The 13,604-nt window shown below is 52.6% G+C and overlaps 1 pseudogene; it reads right to left on the reverse strand.

Annotated features, from left to right (window-relative positions):
* The window catches only part of LOC132077836 (zinc finger protein 208-like), a 416,438-nt pseudogene that overhangs the window by 360,542 nt on the left and 42,292 nt on the right, over positions 1-13,604 (reverse strand).

Consider the following 13,604-nt stretch of genomic DNA (forward strand, 5'->3'; position numbering starts at 1 on the left):
AGACCATGTCGAGGTCCGCCCGAATAAACGGGTGACGGATGATTTTTTGGTGCAAAAAATAACCAACAAGGCACAGGGGCTTTGCAGTAACAAATCAACAAAATGCAATTTTATTGATAATAACCACAGCTGAATATGTGTTTGGTTAGGGAATCTAGGGAAGAAAAGGGTAAGACAAGGGAAGAGGGAGGAAAGAAGGGTCAGGTAGGGGCTATAGCGACCAAAAAGTGTCGTTGTCCTTCGGGGGTCCAGCCGTCGAAGCTCACTGATGCACGTCTTGGGGAGATCTCAAAGGACGGTCGGATTGCACCCCAAAAATACACCGTTTTTTGTTGGGGGAAGGGTGGCCGAAATGAGGTTTCCATGGAGGGGAAGAGAATAGGAACAGGAGGAGGGGCATGTTATTCCATTGTTTTCATGGCTGAATGCTCGCAGGTACGTTTATTCTGGGCAGTTTTTCCCTCCCTCCCCAAGCTGGGGGGGGTTCAGTCCCAGTCTCTGGAAGGGGGTGCCAGGGGGGTGCCAGGGGGGTGCCAGGGGGGTTTCTTGTCTTGTCTTGGGTCCTTGATGAGGGGACTCACATCTCTGTTTGTCTGTCACGATGGTTAAAGGCAGGCGAGAGGGGTCTTCTCTTGGAAGGGGGGGAGCCCCCCCAGAGCTCAGTCCAACCAAGTCAGGAGGTCGCAAGAAAGTCCAGTTCCATTGTTCAGAAAAGGGCAGCATGCCCCTTCGAGTTCAGCATGGCATGTTCTGAAAACACCACCTGTGAACACACTGAATAAGCATGAGACTTTCTTTCCCAACTGGCTCAACAGTTTTTAACCTTTCGGTGGTCTTTTCTCATGACAATTGTGAGGCAAAAAATGAAGGATTTTCGGATGGACTTTTACAACCAGAAACTGCTGCTCCATCCCCATGGGCTGCAGGCCCCCATGGGCAGGGCGGGGGCGTGGGGGCTGCTCCCCTGCACGGCCTCCCCTTCACATCCCTGCCAGAGCCATGGGCAGCTGCCTGTGGCCACCGAGTGTGCTCAGGAACTGACCACTGCTGCTGGAGGTCTGGGTGCTGAGCCCTTGAATCATCTCTCACTCGGACATGCTCACAAACAAAGGAGGAACAGGGCCTCAGTGGCCCGAAGGGCTGCCCACAGAACCAAGAGGACCTGGACGAGTGGGATTGCAGAAGCGGCGCGGGGAGAACATCCAGGCAGGCTGCCAGGGACTGAGGCTGGGGAAATGGGAAATCTGCAGTGGGAAGGAAACAACACAGCATCTGGTATTTTGAAACACCCCTAGAGTTTTCCTGTGCATTCTGACTATGAGTCACCAATGGTAGGCTGTGAAATTCCTAATATCTGTCTGGCCCTTTGGGCTGAGCTGTGGGATGAAGCTCTGGGAGGAGACCTGGGAGAGATCCTAGAGTGAGCCAGGGTCCCCCATGTCAGAGCAGAGCCCGGAACAGCGGGAAGGGATCCATGGCAGCCTCACCCCACCTCTGCCCTTTCCCCACCAGGGGCCAAACAACATCCTGAAGCACATGGTGAGAGAACTGCTCAAAGGGAATTGTGGGTGCATTTCCCTCAGCCTTGTCCTGGGGCTCAGCAGCCGAGGGCTCTGGCTGCACATCTGGACACGCCATGCCCGGAACAGCGGGAAGGGATCCATGGCAGCCTCGCTGCCCCGCTGCTGCCTCTATGCCCTGCAGGGCAGTTTCCCAGCCTGGCCTGGCTGCAGCTTCTCCCCAGCCTCTGCAGGAAGGCATTGGGCATCAGCTGACACGCAGCCCAAACTCACCAAAGATCCCCTGCATTTTCTCGGTCCCCAGGCACATCCTGAGGTGTGGCTGTTGGAGGAGGGAGGGCCATAGCCAGCCCCAAAGGCCTGGGGGCATCAAGATTTTCCTGATCCTTATCCATGTTTTGGACAAGTATTGCCTCCTGAAGAAGCCGCCTACTGAATGTGCAATGATTCCATCTGATCCAGCTGTGCCTCTTCATTTCTCAAGGGATGGACAGAGAGGCTCTATGGAAGGTGGCATTTCTGCAGGAAGGGAGGCGATGCCAGGCACAGTCACAGGAGTTAATTGCTGTGCCTCTGGGTCTGAGCCCTGCCAAGGCTTGAGCTGCCCTCTCTGCTGCTTGGCACTGCGGGCACAGCCCGGACAAGACGAGCACAGCCCAGAGGAATTATCCCGAGCAGGCTCAGGGCACTCGGGTACTGAGCTGTCCTGCTGGGCTCCCTCCGTGGGAGACACGTCCCGAAACCTGGGAGCAGCTGCACAGAGTGCCCATGGTGGGGAAAGGGCAGAGGGGGAGAGCAAGGCTCCAGTGCGTCCTGAGAGGCCCTGGCCATGTGCCCGTGGGCTGTGGGAGCTGTTCCATGGGTAGGTGGGCAAGCAGGAGGGAGGGACGGAGGTTGGGAGAGACAGCAGTGGCACTGCAGATTTCCCCAAGCATTTAGTGAGGGTTTCCTGTGTGGGAGGGAGAGAGCCCCAGGGCCCTGGGCTGCTCCAGCTGCCCCTCCAGGCATGTTGCACAGGACCTGCAAAGAGCGTGGAGAGTGACCAGGAGCCACAGGCTCCCACAGCCTTACCCCACCCCCTTGCAGTGCCCAATTCCCCAAGACAGAAGGGGATCTCAGCACACCATGGAAATGGTTCTGCAGCATCTGTGCTCCCTTCTCGACTGGCACGTGACTTGGAGTAGTTGGAAATGCTGGTGAATGATACTTGAAGACCTTGCTAGATGTTGAAGGCAAGTTCTCAATGTACCTTTCCTGCCAGAATAATCTGTGTCAGTGTGGCAAGATCTCATTTGTGCCATTCCCCTTAAATTTCACTGAAGGTTGATCAGTTCTGGAAATGTTGCCCTGCTCCCTTCTGGAGCCCTGAGAGATCCCACAGGATCGCTGTCAGTGGGAAGAAGGGGCATTTAGCTGTCCATCCTCCTCCCATGTGCAATGGCACTGTGTCCTTCTGTGTGCTCTGTGCAGCCACAGAGAAGAGCAGAGAGGGAAGGGGCTGGGCCCAGGGCTGAGCCTTTCTCAGCTCCTTTCCTGCCCCCAGGGAGCCTGAGCTGCTCCTGCTGCCACTGCCAAGCCCTGGCCCTGCCTGGGGCTGGGTTTGGAGCTGCTGGCAGCTCCAGGGAGTCCTTTCTGCCCCGACTGCCCTGCAAGGGGCTCCTTCAATCCCAGTGTGGGGTCACTGCAGGCACGAGGTCCCCCTGGCCCTGCTCCTGAGTGGAAGGCAGAGCCAAGGGAGTGCCTTGGAGGGCACCAATCACCCAGGTGCCCTCACTGCCACTCAGGCCTGAAGGAGAATCTTCAGCAGTGCCATTGGAGCTGTTGTGTCCTGCCTTTCTTTGCAGCTGAGCCTGTTGGTAAAGGTGATCTGGATTCCCAGCCCACGTTCAGGATTGAACCTCTGGGAGATGGTGAGGGTAGGTCAAGGCCTTTCCCCTGGGAGAGCTGCCAGCTCAGAGCCCAAAGCTCAGCCAGGGGGGCATCACTGCAGGTGCCAGAACAGAGCCATGCATGTGTGTGCCCTCGCCCTGCACGATCACCTCACAACTTCTGCTCAGCACTGGCAGCTGTTTGGAGGAGGGTGGGCCCTGGCCCAGCTGAAAAAGACCAGATGATTTGTTGATTACACCCGATTTTTCATAAGCATGACGTCCTGAACATGCCATTAAAGAAATGGAGAATTTTTCCATCTGTTAAGGTGTACTTTTTGTTTCTCAAGTGATGGGCCAAAAGGCAGGACAGAAGGAGGTGTTTCCCCAAAGAAGCAGAGGCCGATTGGCAGCCTCTGCTGCAGGAAGGAAGGCCAAGCCAAACACAGGCATGGGCACGGGCACAGGCTTAGAAGGTAATTGCTGTGCCGGGCTCAGTGGGGCTCAGCCCTTGGCAGGGCTGGGTGGCTGCAGCTCTTCCACTAGGGCCTGCCCTTGCACGGCCCGGCAGCAGCCAAAGCTGGAGGCACCTCTGGAGCTCGTTCACAGCCCTGGGGAAAAGGGACTGGTGCACCAACGTCCCTCCCGCTGCAGCTGCTCTGGAGCTGGCCCTGAGTGCCCAGAGGCCCAAGGCAGAGGAGCAGCCCCGAGTGGGAGCCCTGCCGCAAGCCCAGGGCCAGATCCAGCCTTGGCTCCCGACTGGGCAGGGCCTGCACTGGGTCCTGACAGGGCCTGACTCTGCGCCCTGGGGCTGGGGGAGCTGTCACGGGGCAGGGAGGGCCAGGGCTGGCAGTGGCTGCTCAGGGATGGGTTTGGCCCGTGTCCCTCCAAGCAGTGACTGCCCAAGAAGCTGCACTGCCCCCGGGCTCTCCTCCCGGCCTGCTGGGCTTTGTTGGGTGGCACAGCCTGTGCCAAGGGGCGGCAAGGTGCCTGCAGGCCCCAGCTCTGGGGGAAATGGAGAACATCCTGCCCGCATCCACCATGCTGCCAGCTCAGCAGTGCAGCACACCACGGGCTGACGCTCCCCATTGCTCCCACAGGTGCAGCTGGAACCACAGCACATGTTCCTGATGCCCAGAAGGGCCTTGGAAGGGGTTTCTGTCAGGGAACAGGCTGCTGGCTAGGGTTACTGGCAGGCCTGCTTGTTTTGGAGCTTATCTTCATCCTATCCTCTGCCTGAATTTGGACTTACTTGAAGAGGAGACAGTGAGTGTTTAGTTCACCTTTCCCTCAAACAGCTTCTTTTGAAATTCTACTGTACATAGGAAACATTCCCAGTGAGGCGGCAGTGTAGGGGTGGCCAGTCCATGATTGTCCAAAGAACTCTGCTGAGGGTTCTGCTGCTGCCGAGAGCTTTCATTGGCCTCCTAATTGCTGGGCCTTGTCCCGGGGGGCCCACTGGGGCTGCAGCCAGTGCTGGCTCCCACTGATGCTGCCTAGCCCAGAGCAGGCCCAGGGGCACAGGGCAGAGGCAAAGCACGGTGGGGAGGAGCAAGAGCAGGGACGAGATTGCCCTTGAAAGGCAGAGGCGCTCTGGGGCCTGCTCCTGGCCAGGGAGCCTGCCCAGAGCTGTGCCCTGCTTGCTGGGGCCTTGAGGGACAGCTGTGCAGCTGGGCCAAGCTGTGCCAGCAGCTCCAGCCATGCTGGGGAGCCTTGCCAGCTCTGGGCCCAGCTGTGCAGGGGGCTCCCTGTGTGCCACTGGCGGCTGGGGCCTCAGCCACCTCTTCTTTCCATAGTTCCACCTCTGGACAGGAGTTGAAAGGCGGCTGCACCTCACACCCGGAGGGCCTGGTCAGCCCTGTCAGGAGTTCTGAACAGAAGACGCCAGAACAGCCATCAAGGAAACCTCTTAGGCCCCTGTAGATCCCACTGCCACCTTCTCTCCCCATGTGTATCCCCAAGCTGCCTTTATCTCATTTTTGATCTTCCTCTGTCCCGTCCCAACCCATTCCCGATTTTTTTAGAGACCCCAAGAGCAGCCCAGCAACATCCAGCCCCTCTGGAGTCCAACATGTCCCTTCCTCTGCCCCTGAGCCCCCTGGCCATGCCCTCTCAACAACACAGACATTGACCCACCTCTGCAGGAGTAGCTGATGGCCCCTTCTTCTATTGCCATGAAGAGATGGAGCTGACAGCCAATGTCTGGGTGGCAGCAGCAGCAAAGCCCAGCCGGCAGCAGCACTGGCTGAGCTCCATTGCCAGAAGCAGCTGTGGATGCCCACGGTGTGGGCAGGCAGGAGCCAGGCAGGGGCTGCTGTGACCAGTGGCGGGGTCCCGAGGGCTGGGGGAGCCCAGGGGTCAGGCAGCAGCATGGGGCTCCTTAGAAAAAGCAACCCCATTTTCTTTGTTTTTCAGTATTAGAAATTAGAAATTTGTCGAAATATTTCAAAATAGTTTTTCTGTAGAGACACATCCCCAAGTATTTCTTCCCAATTACTATAGTAGTAAAGATTTTTCTAAGTAGTTTTAGAATCCAGGAAAAGTGACCTCATTTTGTCTTCACTTTTCATCTTTAGAAATATTTAGAAATATCTTTTGTAGAGAGAAATCCCCAAATGTTTCATTCTTGTTTCCACCACACATCTGTATTTTTGATACTAGTTTTAGAGTTCTGGAAAATATTTTCCCCATATACATCTGTCCTGGTTTAAGGCAAATTTGGTAAAGAACCTCCAAAGGAGGGCCCCTCCAGAAAGCAGACCCACACGGCCCCTCCCCCCAACCGGTTCGGGAAGAATTCCTCAGAGAGAAGTGGAAAGAACCTGTTTATTTAACAGGTGACAAAATCAGAAAGTCTCTTTCAGGGGTGGTTGCTCTGTTAGTCCCTCCGGTGCTGGGGCAGCTGCTGCAGCCAAACGGTGCAACCCTCGGTGTTCCCAGGTCCCAGTCCAGAGCAGGTTAGAGATGGTCGAAGAAAAAAGGAGAGGAGAAGCAGTCCAGGAAGGAATTTGGACTGTTTAGCTAGAACTAGCTAATAAGCAGAAGCAAAAGCAAGCAGAAGCGACAGCAGAGAGAGAGCAAGCAAAGCAGAAAGCCAAAAGCAAAAAGCGAAAACAGCCCTATGTACTGCCTGTCTCTGTGTCCCTGATAAGAGAAACCCAAACAAACTTTCACTCTTCAGAGACAGTCCTAAAGGCACAGAACATATGAATAGGGATACAAGCATCATAACGTCACCCCAGGACATTCCACCCTTTATCCCCATATCATCAACATGTTACCACACATCATGCATTATTTATACAAAATTTCCATCTGTTCCCCCAAAATTTACAAGCAATACACATCATGCCCTCTTCACATCCCCACACTGGACCACTGTATCCAGGCCCTATATTACAGAGCTGCAGGATTCCCCCTTTCACTTTAGTCACTTAAAGCTCCATCTATCACTTGCTCAGACCTTTGACACACATTTTCTTCTCCATCTTCCACTTGCCCAGACCTTCAACACTTACATATTTCCTTCTATATGGTTTAATGTACAGACAATGGCAGTAACATCCAATGAACAGTGATTTTGCATATCATTCTTACCCCACAATCAGATCTCCCTGAGGTACACATTGTGTCGTTCCATCTCTTTGCATTATCAACCACATGCAACCTGGTCCCTGAGCAAAGACAACCCCACAAATGGGTTTGTCTGTACTCGAGGCAGAATTGATCCACACAGTCTTCCCTAATAAACCTCTGATATCTACCACTGGGACTTTGTCTCCTGTTATATTCAGGGACTCAGACTGGGCAGGACCTGCTCGGGTGGTGGAACCTTGGGTGTTAACTAACCAGGTGGCCTTTGCTAAATGCTGGTCCCAATTTTTGAAAAATCCCCCACCCAAAGCTTTCAACTGAGTTTTTAGTAGTCCATTGTACCTCTCCACTTTTCCTGCAGCTGGTGCATGGTAGGGGATATGGTACACCCACTCAATGCCATGTTCCCTAGCCCAGGTGTTGATAAGACTGTTCTTGAAATGAGTCCCATTGTCGGACTCGATCCTCTCAGGGGTGCCATGTCTCTATAGAACTTGCTTTTCAAGGCCCAGGATGGTGTTCCGGGCTGTAGCATGAGACACAGGGTAGGTTTCCAACCATCCAGTTGTGGCTTCCACCATGGTCAGCACGTAGCGCTTGCCCTGGCGTGTCTGGGGCAGTGTGATGGAGTCAATCTGCCAGGCCTCCCCATACTTGTACTTGGACCACCGCCCACCGTACCACAGGGGCTTCACTCGCTTGGCCTGCTTGATGGCAGCACATGTCTCACAGTCATGGATAACCTGAGAAATACTGCCCATGGTTAAATCCACCCCTCGGTCTCGTGCCCACTTATAGGTGGCATCTCTGCCCTGGTGGCCTGAGGCATCATGGGCCCATCGAGCTAGGAATAATTCTCCCTTATGTCCCAATCTAGGTCTATTTTGGACACCCCTATCTTTGCAGCTTGGTCTACCTGCTCATTGTTTTGGTGCTCCTCATTGGCCCTACTCTTGGGTACATGGGCATCTACATGGCGGACTTTCACAGGTTGCCTTCCTACCCTGGTAGCAATGTCTTTCCACTCATCAGCAGCCCAAATTGGTTTCCCCCTACGTTGCCAGTTAGCTTTTTTCCACCTCTCCAGCCATCCCCACAGAGCATTGGCTACCATCCATGAATCAGTGCAGAGGCAGAGCTTTGGCCATTTCTCTCTTTCTGCCATGTCTAGGGCCAGTTGAATAGCTTTGAGTTCAGCAAGTTGGCTTGATCCACCTTCTCCTTAGGTAGCTTGTGCAACCTGTCATGTGGGGCTCCATATGGCTGCTTTCCACTTCCGGTTCATCCCTACGATGCGACAGGAACCATCAGTGAAGAGAGCGTAGCGTGTTTCCTCTGCTGGCAGTTGGTTATAGGGAGGAGCCTCTTCAGCACGTGTCACTGGTTCTTGTTCCTCTTCATCTGTGACACCAAAATTCTCACCTTCGGGCCAATTTGTAATGACCTCCAAAATCCCAGGGTGATTCAGTTTACCTATAGAGGTGTGCTGAGTGATAAGAGCAATCCACTTGCTCCATTTAGCACTGGTGGCATGGTGAGTGGAAGGAACCTTGCCTTTGAACATCCACCCCAGCACTGGTAGTCGGGGTGCCAGGAGGAGTTGTGCTTCAGTGCCTATTACCTCCGAGGCAGCCTGGACTCCTTCATAGGCAGCCAAGATTTTCTTCTCTGTTGGAGTATAATTGGCTTCAGACCCTCTGTAGCTTCGACTCCAAAATCCCCGTGGTCGACCCTGAATCTCCCCAGTCACCTTCTGCCAAAGGCTCCAGGACAAGCCATGGTTCCCGGCTGCAGAGTAGAGCATGTCCTTTACCTCTGGTCCTGTCCTGACTGGGCCAAGGGCTACTGCAGGACGGGACAGGACCAAGGCTTTCTTCTTTCACCAAGCCTGGACAAAGGCTTGTTGCTGCTCAGGGCCCCACTGGAAATTGTTCTTCTTGCAGGTGACCAGGTAAAGAGGGCTCACGATCTGACTGTACTCAGGAATATGCATCCTCCCAAAACCTATGGCGCCTAGGAAAGCTTATGTCTCTTTTGTATTGGTGGGTGGAGACATTGCTGTGATCTTGTTGATGACATCTGTAGGAATCTGATGCCGTCCATCTTGCCACTTCACTCCCAGGAATTGAATCTCACGAGTTGGTCCCTTTACTTTGCCCTTTTTAATGGCAAAACCAGCTCCCAGGAGGATCTGGATGATTTCCTTCCCTTTCTCAAACACTTCCGCAGCTGTGTTCCCACACACAATGATGTCATCAATATACTGCAGATGTTCTAGAGCCTCACCCTTTTCCAGTGCAGCCTGGATCAGTCCATGGCAGATGGTGGGGCTGTGCTTCCACTCCTGGGGCAGTCGGTTCCAGGTGTACTGCACTCCCCTCCATGTGAAGGCAAACTGAGGCCTGCATTCTGCTGCCAGAGGGATGGAGAAAAATGCATTGGCAATGTCTATAATGGAATACCACTTTGCTGCCTTGGGCTCAAGCTCATACTGGAGTTCTAGTATATCTGTCAGGGCAGCAGTCAGTGGTGGAGTCACTTCATTCAATGCACGGTAGTCCACAGTCAATCTCCATTCTCCTTCAGATTTTCGCACAGGCCAGATGGGGCTATTGAAGGGTGAGTGGGTCTTGCTGACCACCCCTTGGCTCTCCAGCTCTCGGATCATCATATGGATGGGGATCACAGCATCTCGAGTCATTCTATACTGTCGGCGATGCACTGTGGAAGTAGCAATTAGCACCTGTTGCTCTTCTCCCGTCAGGCATCCTACTGCAGATGGATTCTCAGACAACCCAGGCAAGGTGTTCAATTGCTGGATGCCCTCTGTCGCTACAGCTGCTATCCCAAATGCCTGAGTCCTTTTGGGTCTTTGAAATACCCGCTTCAAAGGTAGTCCATGCCCAAAATACATGGGGCCTCTGGGCCAGTCACAATAAGATGCTTCGTCCACTCATTTCCAGTTAGGCTCACGTCAGCTTCCACCAAAGTGAAATCCTGGGATCCCCCTGTCACACCAGAAATAGAAACAGACTCTGTCCCCACATGTTTTGATGGGATTAATGTGCATTGTGCACCAGTATCGACCAAAGCTTTGTACTCTTGTGGTTCCAATGTGCCAGCCCAACAAATCCACACAGACCAGAAAACACGATTTTCCCTGGCCTCTACCTGGCTAGAGGCAGGGCTCCTCTAAGCCTGGTTATCCTTCTTTCCCTGGGCGTATGTTTTGGATGTTCCTTTGAGGGGATCAGACATGTCATCATCATCATACCTGGCTGTTCGGCTACGGGCAACTGGAGCTGCTTTCCTCCTGGTGGCTTCCTTGAGTTCACGCACCCGTCGTGACAGAACAGCAGTAGGTTTTCCATCCCACCTCCCCATGTTTTCTCCACAATCACACAGGTAGAACCACAGCTCAGCCCGTGGGGTGTACCTTCTCTCACCACCTGGGAAACGTCTGCCTTGGATACCAGAACCTCTGATCCATACTGCCGAGATTTGGAGAAGGTCTTCTTTAATCTCCTCTCTGAGCTTCTTATGATTCTCCTCTATCTTATCCTCTAAGTTCTGCAGACGTGTTTCTACTGCTGCAATTCTGGCACGTGTTGGGCCGTGCACAGCACCTGCATATGCTTGGAGCTTCCTTGCCATGTCCAGCACAGTCTCATCCCTCTCATCCCTATTCATGATGGCTAAGGCAGAAGCATATTCGTGTGGCCCAAGTCGTACAAGTTTCCACCACATCACAGGCGTGCATGGTACTAAGTCTCGGTTCCTAGTTGTCACATCATCTGAGAAGACAATCTCTGCCACTGCCATTTCTCTCAGGCATTGGATCCCTTGCTCTATGGTCTTCCACTGAGTTTGTTGCATATAGAGATCATCTGCACACTGGTGTCTATGTGCAACACTGTCCAAGACCCGTGACCAGAGGCTGCGTGGATTAGCCCCCCTCATAATTTCTTGGTCGATGATAGGATCCTGTGACAGGGATCCCAAATGCCTGGCTTCAGTGCCATCCAGAATTGTAGCCTTGCCTGCAGCATCCCAGAGCCAAACTAACCAACTAATTATGGATTCATCAGGTCGTCGGGTGTAATCCTTCTGTAAGCCACGAAGGTCCTTCAGGGAAGAGGACTCAACATTTGCGTCTGATCTTGCACCTGCTGCTTGGACTCCTGATTTTATGTCAGGAGGCACTGAGGTTCCTTCTCCTGTATCACCATCATCATCATCATCCACTAGACGATTAGTTTTTTCCATGCATTTCCCACTTCTAGTACTGGTAGCAACAGCCATGGGTTTAGATGCTGGCTTAGGCTCACTGTGTGGTTTGGCTGCTGGCTTTGAGCCTGGGCTGTTGGCTACAGCTTGAGTGACTGGGATAGCTGATTTATCTCCCTGTCCCCCTGCCTCTGTCTGCTGCCCTACACTATCTAACAGAGTGTGATAAGCATAGGCCAGGGCCCAGCTTATTGCAATTAGTGTTTTCTCCTTAGAATCATCATGGCACTTCTCTTTTAGATATTTCCCCACTTCTGCTGCATTCTGAATTTGTTCCTGTGGAAAATCCCAGTCTACAGGATTAGAAAATTCCTTCAGGGCCTGGCCTATATTTTCCCATTTTCCACACCACTCAGGATTTTTCACACCTGCATCTGCTTCGGGGTCAGGGGTCTCACCAGCTCCTCTGGATATCTCAGCCCTCATTCTAGAGAAGCTGCAGACCATTAGAGGAAGCTTACCAATTTAAATACCAGAAAGATGGTCTCTTTAACATTCAGCGGAAACTGAACATTCTCAAAAAGTGACATAACAGATCCAAAGGAGAAGAAGGGAAGGAAAGGCTGGAAAGCCTTATTCTTGGCTCCTCCTCTAACAGACTGAGTGTAATTACTAATAAATTCCCAAAATGTACTAGTGGAATTGGGATGCAGGGCAGGATGAAGAAACCATAAACCATACCTATCATAAACAGAGGCCAGTATCTTTGTAAACGCTTTATAAATCATTATCACCAAGGCCAGCACAACAGCTATTCCAATTCGTACCCCTCCACCGTAAAAATTACATGTTATGGACAATAATCCTAGTGACCAGAAAGGTATTGAAACCTCAAAAAGGTCTATAGTCCAGAGCGCCACGAAGGCTTTCACCCCCAGAGACAGTACGTATTCAAGCAGCATGGCTACTAACTGCTTTAACAACAACAAATGCACAATTAATAGAGCTTTTTTCCACCTTTTCCAGCCGTGCGTTGAGCGCCAATAGATGTATTTGTCCAGGTTTAGAGCAAATTTGGGGAAGAATCCCCCAAAGGAGCTCCAGTGGGAAAAGCAGATCCAATCGGCCCCTCCCGCCAACTGGTCCGGGAGGAAAAAATACCTCCTTGGAGAAAGGTGGAAAATACTGTTTATTAAACAATAAAACCAAAACAATATCAAACAATGAGACCCCTTGCCACTCTAAAAGAGATGACAAACTGAGAAAACCCCGTCCTCGGGTTGCAGCTCAGTCTCTGATCAGGCCCTCCGGTGCTGGAATTGTCGCAGGCCAGGCCTGGCCCGGTGGGCCACAGCTGCAGCTGTTGGTGCTCCCCTGGGTGTTCATTCCAGAGCAGTTTCAAGAGGTCCAAAGAAAAGGGGAAAAAAACAGTCCAGGGAACTTCTTTGCCTCAGCTAGCTAACTAAAAAAGCAGAAGAGCTCCGTCCCACTGTCTGTCCACAGACAACAACAGTCCAGGAGGAAGAGTGTGGAGGAGTGGAGTGCAGTGTCTGAAAACAAACTGCACGCTTCTTCTCTCCCCACCCTTCACTCTCTGGAACACTCTTAAAGGTGCAAAACTTATTATTCAACATAAACAGAATGAGACGATTTGGGATAAAAGCACCATATAGTCAACCCAGGACAGCAGGTACCCCAAAACAGCCTTGGGTTCCCCCTGGCATCACCTAATCCCCCCTTTGGACACCAGAAAACCTCCCTTGGGAACCCCCAAAAATCCACCATGACCCCCCAAAACCACCAGTATATACAAAACCTCCCCAGGAAGCCCTCACAACAGTTTATACCCAGTACTGAGTCCCCATCGTCATCACCCAAGGACTCTAAAACCCTCCTGGGACTTCCAAAATCCCTTGGGACTCCAAACATTCCCAGGATCTCTAAGTCCCCCTCCCGGGCTCCAGTGTCTGGAATCAACAGGAGTGGTGTTGCCCTTTTAAGGGGACTTATCATGGGACCCGACCATAGTGGGGGTCCTTAAAGTGGCAATGGTAGAGAGAACCCCAAAAACCACCCTGGGAGGCAAAACATCCCCTGCAGGGGCTTGAAGTGGGGGCCCCATAAAAATGCCTCTTAAAATTGTCATGATCCCCCCTTGAAAGGGGCTTGTGTGGCTGCAGCCCCACAAACACCCTAAAATGGGAAGGAAAAAACACACTTGGAGTGGTGGGATCCCCCCAAAAAAATCTTATAAAAGAAAACCTCCATTGCAAAGCGGCCTGAAGACCCTCAAAGGGCCTTGAGGAGGGACAAGATCATCTCCTCTGCTGGGGCCTCTCCCAGCCAGGAACTCTCCCATTCGCTGCCCTCAGGGCAGCCCCTGAGTCTGTCCAAA

This window comes from Ammospiza nelsoni, chromosome 10, assembly GCF_027579445.1.
Source record: "Ammospiza nelsoni isolate bAmmNel1 chromosome 10, bAmmNel1.pri, whole genome shotgun sequence".
NCBI classification, from domain to species: Eukaryota; Metazoa; Chordata; class Aves; order Passeriformes; family Passerellidae; genus Ammospiza; species Ammospiza nelsoni.